This window comes from Macaca fascicularis, chromosome 3 (assembly GCF_037993035.2).
Source record: "Macaca fascicularis isolate 582-1 chromosome 3, T2T-MFA8v1.1".
Lineage (NCBI taxonomy): Eukaryota > Metazoa > Chordata > Mammalia > Primates > Cercopithecidae > Macaca > Macaca fascicularis.
The window spans coordinates 148,748,586-148,761,200 of NC_088377.1; the positions used below are offsets into that span (position 1 = coordinate 148,748,586).

The following is a 12,615-nucleotide window of genomic DNA, read 5'->3' on the forward strand; positions in this document are numbered from 1 at the left end:
AGTAAAAATCTATCTCTATCAAATAACATTATGTTGTATTTTCTTTAGCTACTGGGGAAGGATTTCAGTCATGTATGTTGTCTATCACCAGAAAGCCATAAAGCTCCAAACCAGACATTCCATGAAAAGATGACTAAGGTCTTCTTATGGCCACACTGAAAATGTGATGTACCTGCCTTGAAAATCTGCAAGGCCCAAATAATTTCACAGTGTTCAGTGCTGCAGAGAAAAACAAAATATGGGAAATGATAGCATTTAAGGAATGGCTAGAAGAAGATAATTCAGCAAATGATGCAGAAAAAAAAATGGCTGGAGAAGTTAGAACAGAAACAGATGGCTGTGGTGTAACGCAAGCTCTGGGAGGACAGGGCCGTATCTCGGCTTACTTCGTATCCTCAGTTCCTGGCCCAGGGCCTACCATGCTGATAAAATGTGAGCTCAGCATCAGTAAAAATGTGTTGAGTCCCAGCTTATGAGTTTACAGAAGGACATGGTGGTCAACTCTAGCTAAAGCTACAGAGTGGTAAGGTAAGAATAGGAATGTTTGGTGGTGGAGAGGTCTCTGGCGGTCAAGGTCACCTTGACCGTATCACTCCTCCCACTCCTCCAAGTCAGCACAAGAGTCACAGGGGGGATTCTCCTAAGCCCATGTTTTCTACAGAGGAAAAGAGAACTGAAAGTAGAGATCTAGCTTCCCTAGCATTCTGAGGTGCTTTGAAGGAAGCCCACTACTGTCTTGCTGCAAAAGGAATACCGGAGTAACTGTAGGGCAAGATCCCGTGGTGTCAAACAAATCAAGAAGGTGGAGTTTGCAGTGACTAGTGTGCAGATCTGGGTGGTAGCTCTGTGTTCCTGCCAGCAGTGGCACCTGATCAGAGAGATCAGTTAATGATCTACCCTATCCGCAAAGCTGAGTCGGCTGCTCCCAGAAGCTGAACAAGAAGTTCAACCTGGCTTGAGTCCCTAGAAAACTAGCCTCTATGCGCAGCCTCAGAGACCACCCCAAGGCCCTACCCAGGAAAAGAGATGCCCACCACAGTGTATTTTTTGCAGAGAACAGGGGCTAGACTTGCCCAAACCCTGAAGTCCAAACAGCAGCTCCAAACAGTTGCTCCACCCAGTGTCAGAGCCCATCCCATGGTCCAGCCTAGGCAAGGACTATGGAGCATAACCTCTGTACCTGTCTGTCTAGAACAGTGATCCATCTAAACCTAGAGCCCAGCCTGCAGACCTGCCCAACTGCATAACCCAAATAGCAATACTCCCCAACAGGGAAATATACTTTGTGACCCTGCCGGATACCAGAAGCAATCACAGTTCCCAGCCAGCAGCTCCACCTGATTGCAGAGGCCAGCCAGTAGTCTTGCTGGAAGGTGAAGTTCAGCCAGCAGCCCCATCCAAACTCAGAACAAAGGCAGAGACCCAGCCAACTAGAGAAACTGACAGCAAGCTCTGCCTCTCTGGGGTTGATATCAGTTGGCTCATCCAGAATCACAGGCTGAAGTAAATAATGAAATTCAATCTATGCTGAAGAACACCTCTAAAGGATGGAAGAGGTGGCTGCCTCCTCAAATGCACAGACATCAATTCAAGGACATGAGGATTATGAAGAATTAGGGGAATAATGATGCCACCAAAAGAAATTAATAAAGCTCTAATAATGGACCCTAAAGAAATGGACATCTATGGAACGACTGACAAAAAATACACAACAATCCTCTTAAGGAAGTTCAGCAAACTACAAGAATATATAAATAAAAAGTTAAATGAGATCTGGAACACAATATATGAACAAAATGAGAAATAGAAACTATAACAAAAACCAAATAGAAATCCTGGAGATGGAGACAACAACTGAACTGAAAAATTAAATAGCAAGTTTTAACTGTAGACTTGTACAAAAAATTCAACCCAAAGAGAAGTTCACCAAGACACATAATAAACTGGCAAAAATCAAAGACAAAAAAAATTAAGAAAGCAAGAAATAAGAAACTTATCACATACAAGGAACTTGCAATATGGCTACTAGAGGATTCTCAGCAAAAACCCTGTAGGGCAGGATAAAATTAGATGATATATTTAAAGTGCTCAACCAAAAAAGCTATCCTTCAGAAATGAGAAAAACGTTCCCAAGCAAACGCTAATAAGGTTCATTAGCAGTAGGCCTGCCTATTGAAATTCCTAAATGGAGTTCTCTAAGCTGATATAAAAGGCTGCTAATTAATAAAATATATGAAAACACAAAAATCAATGCTATAAATAATATAGTCATACTCAGAAAAGCCTAGAACTGTAATAGTGGTCTATAATATAATTTTATCTCTAATATGATCTTAAAACTATTAAAATTATAGCTCAAGGCCAGATGCAGTAGCTCATGCCTGTAATCCCAATACTTTGGGAGGCTGAGGTGGGTGGATCACTTGGGGCCAGAAGTTCCAGACCAGCCTGGCCAACATGGCAAAACCGGGTCTTTACCAAAAATACAAAAATTAGCCAGGCATGGTGGTATACACCTGTGGTCCCAGCTACTCAGGAGGCTGAATCACGAGAATCGCTTGAACCGGGAGGTGGTGGTTGTAGTGAGCCAAGATGGCGCCACTGCACCCCAGCCTGGGTGACGGAACGAGACTCTGTCTCAAAAAAAAAAAAAAGAAAGAAAAAAAATTATAGACCAAATTAGGGATACAAATTGCAAAATGATGTATATTTTGAAAACAAAATATTAAAATGTGTAGGGAAGGGGAACAAAACTGTAGAGTTACTACTGTATGTTATCAAAATTCGGTGTTATCAGCTTGAAATACCCTGTTACTAGTATACGGTTTTTGGAAGCCTCATGGTAAGTACAAAACAACAATCTAGAGTAGAGGCACAAAACATACATAGAAAGAATTCAAAGCATACCACTACAGAAAACAATCAGACCACAAAGGAGGACAGCAAGAGAGGAACAAGGAAACAAAGCATCCACAAAACAATCAGAGAACAAACTACAAACTAGTATTATTGAGTCCTTACCTATTGATAATTATTTCTATTTTAAGAGCAATAAAATCTCCAGTAAAAGACAAAATGGCTGAATGTATTAAAAAGAAGACCCAGCTCTGTGCTGCCTACAAGAGATTCAACTCCTTTTTTTTTTTTTTTTTTTTGAGATGGCGTCTTGCTCTGTCACCCAGGCTAGAGTGCAGTGGCGCGATCTCGGCTTGCTGCAAGCTCTGCCTCCTGGGTTCACGCCATTCTCCTGCCCCAGCCTCCCGAGTAGTTGGGACTACAGGCGCATGCTACCATGTCCAGCTAATTTTTTGTATTTTTAGTAGAGATGGGGTTTCACCATGTTAGCCAGGATGGTCTCGATCTCCTGACCTCGTGATCCACCTGCCTTGGCCTCCCAAAGTGCGGGGATTACAGGCGTGAGCCACCGCACCTGGCGTGAGACTCAACTCACTTCTAAGGACACAAAGAATAAAAATGAAAGTATGAAGAAAGACATTCCATGCAAATGGAAACTGAGAGAGGCAGGGCTAGCTATACCTATTAGACAAAATAGACTTAAGCTCAAAACAATAAAAAAAGGCAAAGAAAGTCATCATGATACAGGTGTCAATTCATCAAGAGGATATAACAACTGTAAATATATCTGTACCCAACATCAGAACACCTAAATAAGTAAAGCAAATATTAAAGAATTTAAAGAGAGAAATAACTTACAATGCAGTAATAGTAGGGGACTTCAATATCTCACTTTCGACAATGGCAGATCATCCAGATAGACAGTTAATAAGGAAACACTAAACTTGAACTACATTTTAGACCAAATGGACCCAACAGACATATACAGCATATTTTATCCAATAGCAAGGGAATACACGTCTTCTCAAGTGCACACATATCTTGCTTCAGGATATGTCATATGTTAGGTCGCAAACCCAAGGCTGAACAAATTTAGGAGAAATGAAATCATATCAAGTATCTTTTCTAATCATAATGGTATGAAACTAGACATCAATAATAGCAGAAATCTTGGAAATGCCACAAATATGTGGAAATTAAACAACATGCCCCTCAACAACCAATGGGTCAAAAGAGAAAACCAAAGATAAATCAAAAAACATCTTGGAACAAATGAAAATGGAAATGTAATATACTGAAACGTATGGGATATAGCAAAAGCAGTTCTAAGAAGGAAATTTATAGCAACAAATACTTAAATAAAAATAAACATCTCAAATAAACAACCTAATAGTACACCTCAAGAAACTACAAGAGAAGAACAAATTTAAGCCCAAAGTTAGCAGAAGAAAAACAATTCAAAGATCAGAGCAGAAATAAATACAGACTAAAAAACCAGGGGGAAAAAAGATCAATAAAGAGTTTTTTGAAAAGTTAAACAAAATTGACAAACCCTTAACCAGACCAAAAAAGAAAAAGAGAAGACTTAAAATTGGAAATGAAAGAGAAGATAATACAACTGGTACCACTGAAATACAAAGGATAATGAGCGATTACTATGAAAAATTATATGGTCACAAATACAGTAACCTAGAAAAAAATGGATAAAATTCCAAGACACATATAATCTGCTAACAGTGAATCAAGAAGAAATAGAAAACAGAAATAGAAGGAACAGAAAATCTGAGCAGACCAATAATGAGTAAAGAGATTGGATCCATAATAAAAAGTCTCTAATCAAAGAAAAGCCCAGGACCTGATGGCTTCACAGGTGAGTTCTATAAAAGATTTAAAGAAGAGCTAATACCAATCCTTCTCAAACTCTTCCAAAAAAATCAAAAGGGAAGGAATACTTCCAAGCTAGTTTTAGGAGGCCCTGATACTAAAGCCACAAAATGACATAAAAGAAGAAAGTTATAGGACAATATCCTTGATGAATATAGATACGAAGATACAAAATCCTCAATAAACTACTAACAAACCCAATTCTACGGGACATTAAAAGGATTATTCACAATGATCAAATGAGATTTCTCCCTGGGAGAAATGCAAGGATGGGTCAACATTGATACATCAATAAATGTGATGCATCATATCAGCAGAACAAAACACAAAAACCATATGATCATTTTATTAGATGCAGAAAAAGCATTTGACAAAATTCAACACCCTTTTATAGAAAAAACTCTCAACAAATTAACGGTCACATACAATAAGCCTACAGCTAACATTATACTTAATGGTGAAAAGTTGAAAGCTTTTCCTCTAAGATCAGGAACGAGACAAAGATGTCCACTGTCAGCAAGCACTTTTATTCATTATCCTACTGGAGGCCTTTGTCAGAGCAATTAGGCAAGAGAAAGAAAGAAAAGGCATTCAAATAGAAAAGAAAGACATGAAGTATTACCTGTTTGCATATGACATTATCTTCTATATCCAAAACCAGAAAGATACCACCAAAAGACAGAACTAATAAAAGAATAAGGTCCCAGGATACAAAATTAAGACAAATCTAATCAATAACAATGAATGATCTGAAAAAGAAATCAAGAAAACACCCACATATAATAGCTACAAGAATATAAAATACTTAGGAATAAATGTACTTAGAAATAAATTTAACCAAGGAAGTGAAAGATTTGTACTGTAATGTTTTACAATGTTTTAAAAACTGTAAAACATTGATGAAATAAATTGACAAAGACATAAATAAATGGAAAGCTATTCTGTGTTCATGGACTGAAATAATTAATATTGTTAAATGTCCATACCATCCAAACCAATCTGCAGATTCAATGCAATCCCTATGAAAATTCCAACGTCATTTTTCCCAGAAATAGAAAAAATAATCCAAAAATTCATATGGAACCATAAAAATCCCTGATTAGCGAAGGCAATCAGAAGTAAAAATAACAAAGCTGGAGGTATCACTACCTAATATTAAACTATACTACAGAGCTGTATAGTAATTAGAACAGCATGGTACTGGCATATAAATAGAAACACTAAGGAATAGAACAGAACATAGAGCCCATAAATGAACTCACACATTTACAGTCAATTGATTTTCAACAAAGGTGCCAAGAAAAGACAATGGGAAAAGGACAGCCTCTCCAATAAAGGGTGTTGGGACAACTGGATGTCTACCTAAAGAAGAATAATTTGGACCCTTATGTCATACCATATAAAAAATCAATCGATTTTCAACAAAGGTGCTAAGAAAACACAATGGGAAAAGGACAGCCTCTCCAATAAAGGGTGTTGAGACAACTGGATATCCACCTAAAGAAGATTAATTTGGAGCCTTATGTCATACCATATAAAAAATCAATTCAAAACAGATAAAAGTCAAGATGCGGTCTTGAAAGGACTTGAAACTAAAAAACTAGAAGAAAGAAAACATAGGGGGAAACCTCCATGACACTGGTCTGGAAGGTAACTTTTTGGATTTGACCCCAAAAACTGAGACAATAAAATAAAAAATAGACAAATGGGATTAAAGTAAAAAGCTTCTGCAGAGCAAAAGAAATAGTAAGAGTAAAAAGACAACTGATAGATTAGAAGAAAGCCATATATCTGATAAGTAGTTAACATTCAAAATCTATAAGGAACACAAAAGTGGCAAGAAAACCACCCAATTTAAAAATGTGCAAAAAACCTGAATAGATGTTTCTCAAAAAAGTCATATAAATGACCAATAGATATATGAAAAAATGCTCAACATCACTAATCATAAGGAAAACCCAAGTTAAAACCACAATGAGATGTCGCCTCATGCCTGTCAGAATGGCTATTATTTAAAAAAATGAAAGACAGTGAAGAGAGTGTGGGGGAAAGGGAACCCTTGTACACTGTTGGTGGGAATGTAAATTAATACAACCATTTTGGAAAACTGTATGGCAGTTCCTCAAAAAACTAAAAATAGAATTACAATATGACTCAGCAATCCCACTTGGGTACATATTCTAAAGACTTGAAATTGGCATGTTGAACAGATAGCACACTTCCATGCTCACTGCAGCATTATTTACGATAGCGAAGCTATGGATCAATCTAAGTGTCTGTCAATGGATGAGTGGATAAAGAAAATATGGCATATATACAAAATAGAATACTATTCAGCCTTCAAAAAGAAGGAAATCCTGTCATTCGACAACATGGACGAGACTGGAGGATATTATGTTAAGTTAAATAAACCAGACACAGAAAGACAAATACCACATGGTCTCACTTATTTGTGGGATCTTAAACAACAGAACTCATAGAGGCAGAGAGCAGAATGGTAGTTACCAGAGGCTAAGCAAGGAGGAAATGGGGAGGTTTTAGTCAAAGGGTACAAAGTTACAGTTAGACAGGAGGAAGATGGTTTTTGAAATCTATTGCACAACGTGATGACTCTAGTTAGTAGGAATGCATAATACATTTCAAAATTGCTAACAGAATAAATTTCAAATGTTCTTACCACTAAAAATGCTAAGTGTTTGAGGTGATGTTTTAGTTTGAATTAATCATCCCACACTGTACACATATAATATCACTTTATACCCCATAAGTGTATACAATAAAGTTAATTCATTTATTCTTCCAAAAATCCTATGAGTTAGGTACTATTACATCCCCATTTTACAGATGGGTAAACACAGGCATAAAGAAATCCAGTAAAAGCTAGAAGTGGCAAAGCAAGGATTCAAACCCAGACAGCCTGGCTCTTAATTCTGCAATGCAGCGTCTTTTAGAATACCAACTATAGCAAGTACTCATCCTGTTTCTAGAACAGCTGTACTGATTCACAGCCAGAAACAAAGACCCCTAGAGAAAGTATAATTTTGAACTGTTAACAACTTGTATAGAAAAACCTATCTGAGAAAACTAATGTGCACAGGATCATAATTTGAAGGTCACATAATTATCACCTCTCTGGGTACTCCAAATTCTATCTTTGGGTCAAAATGGACCTCTAGTGACTTACCTACTTGAAGCATATAATCACAGTCTCTTTTGGAATTATTTTCACCAGGTGTGACCTTAAGTTCCTTTGGGGTAATGGGTGGTGTTGTTTTAAAGGCCTCTAGAAGCTGACTCTGGGTTGGAATGGTGATGAGGCTATGCCTCAGCTCTGTTCTCCATAGACTGGTCACTATTTGTCCCCAACAGAAAAAGCTGAAATATCTTGCAGCCCTATGGTCCCTGGATGCTGAGCAGCTGACATTCCCACACAGCTCCCTGAACTCCAAATCCAGCCCATGACTCTAACCTGCTCATTGTGACGAGGCTGCTCTCCTGTTTAAGCTATTGCAGGGAAAAGTGGCATGAGAAGTCCCTCCCCTGGGTCACAAGTTCATATTATAGGTCTGGTATGCCCAGGCCCTGAAAAGGGACTTTGAGGGATGTGAAGGATAGTGGGACTCATGCCTTCACTTCTTTTTTTTTTTTTGAGACAGAGTCTAGCTTTGTCACCCAGGCTGGAATGTAGTGGTGCAATCTTGGCTCACTGCAACCTCTGCCTCCCAGGTTCAAGTGATTCTCCTGCCTTAGCTTCCCAAGTAGCTGATGACAGGCACCTGCCATCACGCCCAGCTAATTTTTGTAGTTTTAGTAAAGACGGGGTTTCAGTATGTTGGTCAGGCTGGTCTCAAATTCCTGACCTCAAGTGATCTTCCCACCTTGGCCTCCCAAAGTGCTGGGATTACAGGCATGAGCCACTGCGCCTGGCCTCACGCCTTCACTTCTGTCCTGCCGTCCCTGGTTGTCATGTTCAGCAGTACATTGGACCTGTGAGTTTTCCCTTTCTCCATTAGAGCCCATTCTTTGCTCATGCCATGTGATGGAGCAGGATGCATCTTGAACCCCAGTTTACGATGTGAGAAGACGCGGGGGTGGGGGTGGGGTTCAGTCCTATATGACAGTCCTTGATTGTTAATGAAGAGCAGCCATATGGAATCCTATACTACCTCCACAACAGGAAGGTGATCAAGAATTTTGGTCCTCCCATCTCTCAGTACTTCCTATATGAAGCTCTCTCTATAAAAGTCCTTATAAGTACTTTAGAATTAAGTGCTAAGAAATGCTTAACTTTCTTGGCCAGGTGCGGTGGCTCACACCTATAATCCCAGCACTTTGGGAGGCCGAGGCAGGCAGATCCTGAGGTCAGGAGATTGAGACCATCCTGGCTAACACAGTGAAACCTTGTCTTTACTAAAAATACAAAAAATTAGCCAGGTGTGGTGGTGGGTGCCTGTAGTCCCAGCTACTCGGGAGGCTCAGGCAGGAGAATGGCATGAACCATGAACCTGGGAGGCGGAGCTTGCAGTGAGCCAAGATCGTGCCACTGCACTCCAGCCTGGGTCACAGAGCGAGACTCCATCTCAAAAAAAAAGAAAAAAAAGAAATGCTTAACTTTCTCATAGGAATTGATACATTTTCTGCCTTCTGATAATGAGAATCAGATAGCTGATTCTGTTTCTCTCTTATCTTTGGCTTCATGAAGTTTAAAGCCAAGTTTGAAACTTATCTATGGCAATTTAAGTTAGTTTTGTGGTTTGAATATTTATGTTTTTCTTTGTTTTCCTCCAATATATTCTTGATGCAAACTGTAAATGATACAAGAAAGGAAAGAAGGACAGAAGGGGAAGGACAAGGAGGGAGACAGACAAGGAGAGGGAAACAATCTGAACAGTACGTGCGCATAACAGCATGTCTAGCAGCCAGGCCTGGTAAGAACCAGCTCATTTTAAAATGGAATCTTCTGGGTAATCACCTGTCCCTCCCCTCACTTTTTTGTTTTGTTTTGTTTTGTTTTTTTAGATAGGGTCTCGCTCTGTCGCCCAGGCTGGAGTGCAATGGCAGGATCTTGGCTCACTGCAACCTCTGCCTCCTGGGTTCAAGTGATTCTTCTGCCTCAGCCTCCTGAGTAGTTGGGATTACAGGGGCACGCACCACTATGCCCAGCTAATTTTTGTATTTTTAGTAGAGACGGGATTTCACTATGCTGGCCAGGCTGGTCTCAAACTCCTGACCTCGTGATCTGCCCGCCTCGGCCTCCCAAAGTGCTGGGATTATAGGCGTGAGCCACCACGCCCGGCCTCAACTGTCCCTTTTAACAGGACTGTCAAAAAAATCCATGAAAAGCAAAACTAGATTTGATTCTGTATTGTGCATCAGTGTCATAATTACCTGTAAACATCAAACACAGACATTTTGTTTTGGGTGGTTGTTTTAAGAGGCTGAAAGAACACAGCTTGAGCACTCCCTTCTCCCTGACTCCAGGTGGAATTTTAAACACTAGCAAGTTAAAAAATAAATAACCATCTAAAGTGCTTTATGAAACAAAAAGAAATAAGGTGTTATAAAATGCAGATACACCAAATGCCACAATATCATTCTTAGAGGATAATATTCTAAATATAGCAGCACTTTCAAGGTAAACTTTACAGGCAGAAGGTAGGGTTAATTTGTCAACTATTAGGTCTCAAAAAAAAAAAAGCATTTCTACTCAGCAAGATTCACATTTAAACGACTCATAGCTGTGCAGCTGACAGTCTTCTGACAGCTTGTTAAGGCCAATCATGAAGTAAAGTAAGATAAAAATCCTGTTGCTCCTGTGTCCACATCCAACATCAGTGGTATCCTGAGACAGACATAGCTATCATTCTCTTCCATGCCACTTGCCACCACCCTATCTTGACCTCCTCTTGCAGAAGGGCCTGGGAAGGCAGCAAGACCACTAGGTATGTGTACGGAGGTCTGGAACGAGCACAGAAATGAAAGACTGGGAGAAGGAACATGATTCCCTTCGAGGGGCAGGGCACAGGTGGCCATGCTCCCTACACCAGACACAATGAGGGCCTTTGAGAGAGAAGAGAAAGTGTTGGAGGCCTGCAGAAGGCGAGCATTTCTATGGAGATTCTTTAGGGAGGCCTAGTTTGTGGCACAAGGGGCCATGTGGGTCCCAGGAGATAATGAAGCAGGAGGCTGATTTGGGTTCAAAGTAGAGAGGTTAGAAAGGTCCCTAACAGTTTAGATTGTCTATACCAGCATATCAGGTAGGAAAGGAGGCAGGGATTTGGGCAGACATTCTCCAAAAATAAAAGCGTACATTTGGCTGAGTGTTCCATGTGTACTGTCTGGGAGCGTGAATGCAGCAGAAGACAGTGAGATGAGGCATTTCAGCAGCAGGAGGTGGCCACTAAAGTGGGGAGTTTAGATTCTCTTTAAAATTTTCTGATTTTCCTATTTTCCTGGATGATACACATAAGCATTGAAATCCTGTTCCTGGACCATTCAGATTGAAAACAAACAGAAACTTCTGGAATAAAATGTGGGGTATGGTGGTTACAAGCACAGGCTTTGGAATCAGACAGCCTGGGTCTAAAATGTGGCTCCCAGATTCTCCCACTTTGCTGCTGTGGGTTTCAATTGCCTCATGGGGATCATACCTAACTTTTAAGTGCTGTGAGGGCCAAATGAGAAAGTATCAGTAAAACACTCAGCACAGGCTTGGTATAAAATAAATAACCAAACAATAGTTGTCAGAAATAATAAAAATGATGATAAACTAAATAGTCAACTCTTCATGTTTACCTGGGTGCTCCTAGCACTGCCAAAGTTGTAGCAAAGAGCAACAAAACAACTAAGTCCACGATGGTGGTTGCCTTCTGGCTGTAACCTGAAATCTGAAACTTAGAGTTAAGAATCCAGAAACTTCAGAGAGACAGTTATTTCAAGGGATGGGTTAGGGCCCCAGATTCACAAGCAGAAAGAAAAGACAGAATGCATCTGGAGGGTCTAGTGTTAAAGGTGCTAAAAACGGGAGCTGCAGAGATGGCCTTCTTTCAGTTCTATAAACATTCAGGCACAGAGGTTTGGAATTTCAATCAACAGAGGACCATCAATACAATCTGTACACCCAGAAAACCCTCATCACTCCTACAATTAAAAACAATGGACAGGAACACTACATTCTAGTTATTGACAGTTTTCTTCTTCCACCGCTCCTCATACTAAAAGATCCATCAGAAAACAGCCCCTATCTCCTGACAGCTTTCATTGCCCTTTCAGTAAGCCTAGATAGAAATGAGCTTCCAGCAGAGCAGACTGTGGACATCATCAGGGACAAGCTGTCCCTTCAGGAGCAAAGGTGGTGAGGCCTGCCTGAAGGCAGGGTCTGTGCCCCTGAGCTGGTGAAGAGCATTTGGTCCCTTTTCTGCCCTTCACCTCACAAAGATCTATACTGACAACGTCAAGGGTCACAGCTTCGTGGCCTCTGGCCAGGAGGAGCTGACGTAACAACCTCACAAACACTACTTAGGGAATAATGCCATGCTGCAGAGAGGCAGACAAAGATGGGGTCTCTACGGCTCTGACATGTGTGTCTTGTGTAGAAATACAAATCACCCAGGGGCAAATCACTAATGTCAACAGCTTTCAGAGGCAGCATTCTCTACTGAGTATGAAAAGATTCCAGCTGCCCGAGAAACTATAATGTAGACAGTAAAATGTAAATACATGCAAGAAGCTTGCCGGCTTACATAAATAGTCCACTAATATCACCATCAAGAAGGAAGTGCCCTGTGGCAGATGGCTGCATGATGGGGGAAGGGAGCACCTACTAAGGCCTGTGTGTGTATGTGTGAGGGTGTGTGCATGTGTGCACACGCTGGG

The 12,615-nt window shown here is 40.3% G+C and overlaps 1 protein-coding gene across 5 annotated transcripts in view; it reads right to left on the minus strand.

Annotated features, from left to right (window-relative positions):
- COG5 (component of oligomeric golgi complex 5) overlaps positions 1-12,615 on the minus strand; it is a 364,064-nt gene that overhangs the window by 9,962 nt on the left and 341,487 nt on the right. The gene's annotated exons all lie outside the window — the stretch shown is intronic.